Source organism: Macrotis lagotis, chromosome 3 (genome assembly GCF_037893015.1).
Source record: "Macrotis lagotis isolate mMagLag1 chromosome 3, bilby.v1.9.chrom.fasta, whole genome shotgun sequence".
Taxonomy (NCBI): Eukaryota; Metazoa; Chordata; class Mammalia; order Peramelemorphia; family Peramelidae; genus Macrotis; species Macrotis lagotis.
Window position 1 is genome coordinate 291,304,570 of NC_133660.1, and position 8,524 is coordinate 291,313,093.

Below are 8,524 nucleotides of genomic sequence, written 5' to 3' on the forward strand. Positions count from 1 at the left end.
TAAATGCTGTATCTGTTTCCACATTATCTTGGTATAGGGTGTGAAATATTGATCTATGCCCAATTGTTGCCATACTATTTTCCACTTTTCACACCAGATTTTTCAACTAGTGTGTTTTAGTCCAAAAGATACAGAATCTGAGTTTATCAAATATGAGATTATTTAAGCATTTACTACCATTTCTTTGAAACTGAATTATCTTTTTTTTGCAAAGCAATGGGATTAAATGTCTTGCCAAAGGTCCCTCAACTAAGTAATTATTGTGTCTGAGGCTAGATTTGAATTCAGGTTCTCCTGACTCCAGGGCCAATGCTCTCTTTCCTCTGTGGCACTTAGTTGTTCCCTAATTATGTTTTAAAGAAATAATCTATTTCAGTGATCCATGAATTTATTTCTTATCCAGTAGCAACGAATTTTGATGACTGGTACTTTACTATGTAATTTTAGATGTGGCCCAGCTATAGCACCTTCTTTTGCATTTTTATTCATTAAATTTCTTTTATATTCTTGACCTTTTGATGCTCCAGATGAATTTTTTGCTATAAAATAATTTTTTGGTAGTTTAATTGGTATGGCACTGAATAAGCAATTTTACATAGGTAGAATTGTAATTTTTATTATATTAACTCATTAGGGTAATTGGTCTATAACTTTTTCTCTATTTTGACTTTTCCTGGTTTAGGTATCACCACCACATTGGTGTCATAGAAGGAATGCGGCAGAACTCCTTTGCTTATTTTTGTCAAACAGTTTATTTAGAATTGGAAGTAATTGTTATTTGAATGATTGATAGAATTCACTTGTGAATCCATCACAAGTGAATCCATCTGGGGACTTTTTCCTTAGGGAGTGGAGTGATGGCTTGTTGAATATCTTTTTCTGAATGGTATTATTTAAGTATTTTCTTTCCTCTTCCGTTAATCTGGGCAAATGATATTTTTTGTAAATATTAATTCATTTTACTTATGCTATCAGGTTTATTGCCATAGAGATGGACAAAATACTTCCTAATTTTTACTTTAATTTCCTCCTCAATGGAGGTGAGTTGAATCTTTTATCTTTTGATTCTGGTAATTTGATTTTCTTCTTCTTTTAAGCAAATTAACCAGATTATTACATTTTTAAAAAGCAGTTCTTAGTTTTATTTATTAGTTCAATAATTTTCTTAATTTCGATTTTATGGATCTTTTCTTTGCTCTTCAGAATTTCTAATTTGGTATTTAATTGGAGATTTTTAATTTGTTGATTGCCTAGTTTTAAAATTTTAAGTGAGCAATGAATTTAACTCATCTTTGTCTATTTTAATCATATATGTATTTAGGGATATGAAATTTCCCCTAATAACTGCTTGGCAGTTTTGGTTTTCTTCCTTTTTATAAACCAAATTAACCACAGGTATAACTATATTATTGTTATATTCATAAAACCAACTCTTAGTTTTATTCATTAGTTCAATAGTTTTCTTGCTTTCAATTTTTTAAATCTTCCTTTGATTTTCAGAATTTTTAATTTGGTATTTATTAGAGAATTTTGAATTTGTTCTTTTTCATCCAGTGTAAACTTTTTTTTTTTTTTAGGTTTTTGCAAGGCAATGGGGTTAAGTGGCTTGCCCAAGGCTACACAGCTAGATAATTATTAAGTGTCTGAGGCCAGATTTGAACTGAGGTGCTCCTGACTCCAAAGCTGGTGCTCTATCCACTGTACCACCCAGCCACCCCCAATTTGTTCTTTTTCTAGCTTTTTAATTGCATGCTCAATTCATTCATCTCTGTCTCTATTATATTCCTATAACTATTTAGAGATGTAAAATTACCCCTAAGTGCTTTGACTGTGTTGACACACAAGCTTTGATGTGTTGCTTCACTATTGTAATTTTTGGGGTGAAATTATAGTTTCTATGATTTGTTGTTTGATCTACTCATTTTTTAAATTTAAGTTAGCTCCCATAAATCTTTAGTCTACATTTCCATAGATGTTTATTACAAATGATTTTTATTGTATCATGACCTGAAAAGGAAGCATTTAATATTTCTGCCTTTCTGCATTTGATTGTAGGGTTTTTATGCCCTAATTCATGGCCATTTTTGCGTGGGTGTCATGTACCACTGAAACAAAGGTATATTCCTTTTTTTTAATCGCTATTCAGTTTTCTCCAGAAGCCTGACATATCTAACTTTTCTAAATTTGCATTATTAACTTCTTCCTTGTTTGTGTTAAGTTTTACCTAATTCTGAGAGAGGAAAGTTGAGGTCCCCCTTCAGTAGAGTTTTGCTGTCTATCTCTTCTTATAACTCACTTAGTTTCTTCTCCAAGGAACTAGATGCTACACCATTTGTTACATATATGTTTAGTATTGATATTACTTCATTGCTTATGGTACCTTTTGGGAAGATGGAGTTTCCTTCCTTATCCATTTTAATTAGATCTATTTTTTCTTTAGTTTTGTCTGAGATAAGGATTACTACCCCTGCTTTTTTTCAGTTTAGTTGAAGCATAATATATTCTGGCTCACCTTTTACCTTTATACTGTGTGTATCTCTTTGCTTCAAATAAGCTTCTTGTAAACAACATATTATAGGATTTCAGTTTTTAATCCACTCTACTATCAGCTTTTGCTTAATGGAAAAGTTTATTCCATTCACATTTACAGTTATGATTATATCCTCTGTATTACCCTCAATCCTATCTTCCCTCAGTTAGTATTATCCTTTCTATCCCTCCCAACCAGTATCTTACTCCTGACCAGTGCCTCTCTCAATCTCCCCTCCTTTCTATCAACCCATTACTCCTTCCCTCCTTTTCTCTTCTAATTACCTCTAGGGTAAGATAAATTTTTATACTTAACTGAATGTATATGTCATTCCCTCTTTGAGTTAATCCAGTGAAATTAAGAGTTGAACAATTCTCAGTCCGTCCCTTCTTTCCCTTTACTGTAATGGGTCCTTTACACCTCTTCATGTGATAGAATTTACTTCATTATGCCTCCCCTTTCCTCCTGTCCCAATACAACCCTTGTTTTGTCAATTTTTATATCATCTTATCAAAATAAATTTGAATAGGAATGTTTTCCCTTCCCTCTGCCTATCTTTTTGTATATCCCTCGAGTCTCAAATATTGAACTTTCAGTTCAGTTCTGTTTCTTTTTTTCAATAGGGAAATTTGAAAGTCGTCTATTTCATTAACTGTCCATCTGTTTCCCTGAAAAAGCAGGCTCAATTTTGCTTGTTAGTTGATTCTTGGTTGTAATCCAAGTTCCTTTGCCGTCTAGAATATCTTATTTCATACCCTTTGATCTTTTAATGGAATGTAGACAAATCCTGCATAATTCTGACTGTGATTCCCTGGATTTTGAATCATTTCTTTCTGACTTTGGTATTTTCTCCTTGATCTGATAATTCTAGAATTTTGTTTCAATATTCAATATTCAATATTCCTCAGCATTTTCATTTTTGGATTCCTTTCTGGAGGTGACTGGCAAATTCTTTTGAGGAATATTTTATCCATCAGGAGAATCATTTCTTGAAAGATATTGTCCGACTTTTTTTTTCATAGCTTTTAGGCAATGCAATTATTTTTAAATTAGCTCTCCTGGACCTATTTTCCAGATTTGCTTGTTTTTTCCATGAGGGATTTTATATTTTCTGTTATTTTTCCATGAATTTTTGTTTTGCTTCACTGATTCTTGAAATATTACCTTTCACTTGCCCAATTCTATTTTTCAAGCAATCATTTTCTGTAGTTATTGTTTTCATCTCCTTTTCAATTTCCCCAATTTTGTTTTTTTAAAGATTTGCTTCCTTTTTCTATTTGTCCAGTTGCATTTTTTTAAAAGTTGTTTTCAGGGTAGCTAGGTGACGCAGTGGATAGAGTACCAGTCCTAGAGTCAGGAGTACCTGAGGTCAAATCTGGCCTGGGACACTTAATAATTACCTAGCTGTCTGGCCTTGGGCAAGCCACTTAAATGAACTGCCTTGCAAAAACTAAAAAAAAAGTTATTTTCTTTGTCTATTTGCCCAATTGTATTTTAAAGGAATTGTTTTCTTCAATCAGTTTTTGTGTTTCCTTTGCATGATGTTGAATTTCTTTTGCATTTCCCCCAGTTTTCTCTTTAATTTTTAAAATAATTTTTGACCTCTTCCAAGAGGGCTTTTTGAGCTTCAGACCAATTCCTGTCTCCGTCTAGTACTTCACATATAGTACTCATTCTGCTGTACTCTTCTGTGATGATCTTATGCTCTTCCTTATCTCCAAAATAACTATCTACAATCAGGGCTTTTCTCTGACTTTTCTTACTCATTTTGAGCTCTTCTCCTGCTTCACGGGGTTCTGTCCCATGATTCTTGTTTTGGGATATTGGCCCTCTCACAAGGCCATTCTGAGTTGAGAATGATAGTGGTTTGTTTAAGGGGATGATGCTCTCCTGTTACAGACATTTCATTTTGAGAATGTTAACAGCTTACTCATTGGGCAGGCCAACTAGCTCATTCATGTCAGCTGAACAGGGGTTCTAGAGTACCTGTGTTAAAACCTCCCAAGTGGTTAATTATGTTTTTGGCCTGCTGAGCCAAGACCCAGGTGTCTGCATATGAGATCTCCTCTGTGGCTAAGAGCCTCTGGCTGGTCTTCTCTGTAGCAGACCTGTCTGATCTCATCCTCTTGCTCTGGAATCTGCTGTCTGTACTGGGTTACATTCCCCATCAACTCTGGCAAGACAGTCCTTTTCTGATGTCCTTCTCAGAAAAACTGAAAAATATTGCATTGTATTCTTTTATCGGTGCTGACTTTCTAAAATCCATTTAGACGCTTGATTAATGTTATTTCTGAAGGAAGCCCTGGGGAACTTTGAGGAGTTCCTGACTTCTGTCCACCATCTTAGTCTCACCCCATATGTAAGAATTTATTTTGTCCAATTACATGCCAATAAATTTGAGAATTTATGTGTAATAGAAAAATATTTACAAATATGGTATTTGTTTGAATTTTCAAAAGAGAAAATAGAATATCTAAATAGACTTTTTTTGAAAAAAGAATGTGAATAAGATATAAATGAACTTCTCGAGAAAAAAAGCACCATGACCATATGGATTTACAAATGAATTCTATCAAATATTTAAGGGGCGAGGAAACCCCAAATTAAATAAATTATTTGGAATAATAGGCAAAGAAGGTTTTGTACAGTACTCTTTTTATGAAACAATGATACTGACAGTTAAACTAAAAAGAATAAAAACAGAGAAAGAACCTTATTAAATATGGATGCTAAAATTCCAAAAAAAATACTAGCCAAAAGACTACAATATTAAATTACAAAGATTATACATTATGACCAATGGAATTCATACCAGGGATGTGAGGATAGCTTAACATAGGAAAATCTCAATATAATTGATTATATCAATAATAAAAGTTAAATCAATCAAATGATTATATCAATAGATGCAGAATCAGCTGTTGATTATGTATAAAACTCATTTGTATTGAAAACATGAGACATAATATAATATAACCTATAATATATAATTATATATAATATATAATAACCCATAAATCTGAATAGGTTTCCACTTAAATTGAAAAAAAAGAATTTATCTAAAATTATCAGCAAGTATTCCTATTTGTAATGAGGATACACTAGAAGCCTTCTCTACAAGGACAATTACAAAGCAAGGATGCTGTTACCAATATTATTCAATATTATATTGGAAATTCTAGGAAGAGCAATAAAAGAAGAGAAAGAACTAAAAGGCATTAGCATACGGAGTGAGGTAATAAAAGAATGTCGTTGGCAGACAATATGATGAAATAGTTGGAAAATCTCAAAGACTAAACTAAAAAGTTAGTGGAAACAATGAATCATTTTAGGGAAAAAGCAGGATGCAAAGAAAAGACATACAAATCATCAGAATTCCTATATTACAAAGAAAACACCTCAAGAGGACATAGTAAGAGATATCCCATTAAAATAATTGTAGAAAGTATAGAATTCCTGGAAGAATAGCTAGCAAACAATCCCAAGAATTATATAAGCAAAGTAATAAAAAATTTTTTTATTCAAATAATACTAAATTTAAATAATTGGAAAAAATATTAGTTCGTGGATAGGCAGAATAAAAATAATAAAAATGACAGTTTACCTAAATTAATTTATATAGTTAATAGTGAACAGTTAATGAAATTGCCAAAAGCATATTATTTAATTAGCAAAAAATAAAATTCATTTAGATGAATGAAAGGGAAAGAATGCCAAAGTAAGTAATAAAAATGTAAAGGAAGTTGGTTTTGCAGTATCAAATCTTAAACTACATTAAAAGACAATAATTATCAAAACCATCTAGTACTGATTGAGAAATAGAATGGTAGATCAATGGAACAGTGCGGGCATGAAATTTACAGTAGCAAATAAATATAGTAAACTTGGATCTGTCAAGAGTAAAGACTTCTTTAATATTTTAGCATAAGAAATCATTATTTGGTTAACAATAATTGAGAAAACTGAAAAGAAATATGTATTTGACACTGGGCTTAGGCCAATATTTCAAATTTCAATTAGATAAATTAGAAACTTACTGTACAAATAAAACAATTGTAGCCAAATTCAAAAGGAAAGCAGGAAGTTGGGGGAAAATGCATAGACAGTTTTTTCTATAAAGGTTTTATATCTCTAATATATGAAGACTGCTGTTAAAATCAATAAGAATATGACTGATTTTCTAACTGACACATGCTTAAAGCATATGAACAGGCTGTTTTCCCATGAAGAAATTGGCAGGCATGGGAGACAGTGAAAATACTCAGTGTCAGATCCTAAGGGAAGGGATGGGATACAAAGAATGAAAAGAGATAGTCCTTGACCTATAAGAGCTCATAATCTAATGTTGATCTCTGAGGGAAAAATTTGTGGAGAGAGATGAGAAATCAGATTGCAGAGGATTAAGGACAAGATGGTGGTAAGGTAGTGGAAGAATTTGCTGTAGATCAGATGTATTAAAGACACAATCGAAAATGATATCAATCCATAATTCAGTGTGAATACGGATGTAGGTTAGGATTTGCATCTACCCACTGCATACTTATGTCTTTGAAAGAGGGTTTGGTAGTGGGGCGGCTAGGTGGCGCAGTGGAGAGAGCACTGGCCTTGGAGTCAGGGGTACCTGGGTTCAAATCCGACCTAAGACATTTGATAATTACCTAGCCCTAAGGACTTGGGCAAGCCACTTAACCCCATTGCCTTGAAAAATCTAAAAAAAATATATTAAAAAAAAGAAAGAGGGTTTGGCGACTTCAGGCAAGAAAAGGTTTAGATTGACTGTTGGGAAATATGTTCTAGGGAATCAAGAAAAAATAATTATGGCAATGATGATGATGATGATGATGATGATCATAGTAGTGGTAATAGCCAAAGCAGTAGCAACAGCAAGAAAAGCAGCAGTAGTAACATTAGAATTTATGTAACTCTATATGGTTTTCATAGTGCTTTCCAAAAATTAATTTACCTCATCCTCACAACAACCCTGAGGTAAGTAGAGTCTATATGACTGTCACAATCCCATGAATAGTCAATGTCTAAGATGAAGATAAGGACCTTAGAGTATCTATGGAGGCCTAGTTGGAGCTGAGAAGCAGGTATGGTGTTCTTGTTTTAACCCTTGGACTGAAATTGTTTATTTGCAGTGGAAATACCTTGGAATGGAAGGCAAGCTCAATGTTCATTCTTTGCGCAAAATAATTTCAAGCATATCTTGACCTGTTTTAAGAAGTTAAACATCCCCAATCTTGAAAATGAGTTTGATAAAGTGACCTAGGTGCTGTGAAGAGAGAGATTCTCTTCAGGAAGATACTACTGGGAAGAGAATGTGGAAGGAAAGAAGAAATAGCCTCTAGGACTCTCTGTGAGAACTCAGTCTGCCATCAGGTCACGGTGCAAGTTATACCAGCGGCTGTGTTCTCTTTTCTTTGTCTCATAAATGGGAACACTTACCTAGATCTCTTCAGACACTTGTCCCCTCTTCAACTGGCAGTGTCCCACACACCTGGGATTTTTCCTGGACTATGAAATGGGCTGGACTTCCTTCTACAATGCGACTGATCTCACCTACATCCACATCTTCCATGACACCTTCAAGGAGGTCTATGGCCATGAAATGGTCCTGCCTCCCCTTTTTTATTCAACCACTAAATTTTTTTTAACATTAAACACATGAGAAAAAAAAACATTTCCATGACTCAACAGAACGAAAGAGGATTCACAATGAAGCAATAAATTTCAATTTCAAGGAAATCTAACTTTTCTTTTTTTTCCTTGGTGGGTTTCTTTTGTTCTTGTACCTTGTGGGTATTCTTCCTTCTCCATCAAACTCACCCCAAAGAAAGCTACAATTAAATATAGAGTGCATGTACATAGATAGTTATAAATATATACCCATGTATGCCAATGCCACACACACACACACACACACACACACATATGTAAAATCTCACTGAGCTTATTTCCATTTTTCATCTGTTCGTCTTAATGTGGGTAGTA

The 8,524-nt window shown here is 33.4% G+C and overlaps 1 protein-coding gene across 2 annotated transcripts in view; it reads left to right on the plus strand.

Annotated features, from left to right (window-relative positions):
• LOC141519003 (butyrophilin subfamily 1 member A1-like) overlaps window positions 1-8,278 on the plus strand; it is a 33,984-nt gene extending 25,706 nt beyond the window's left edge. For both annotated transcript variants that reach the window (XM_074231437.1, XM_074231436.1), the window contains exon 14: window positions 7,672-8,278. The gene's annotated coding sequence lies outside the window, so the exon portion shown is untranslated. The remainder of the gene's footprint in view (window positions 1-7,671) is intronic.
• The last annotated feature ends 246 nt before the right edge of the window (window positions 8,279-8,524 follow it).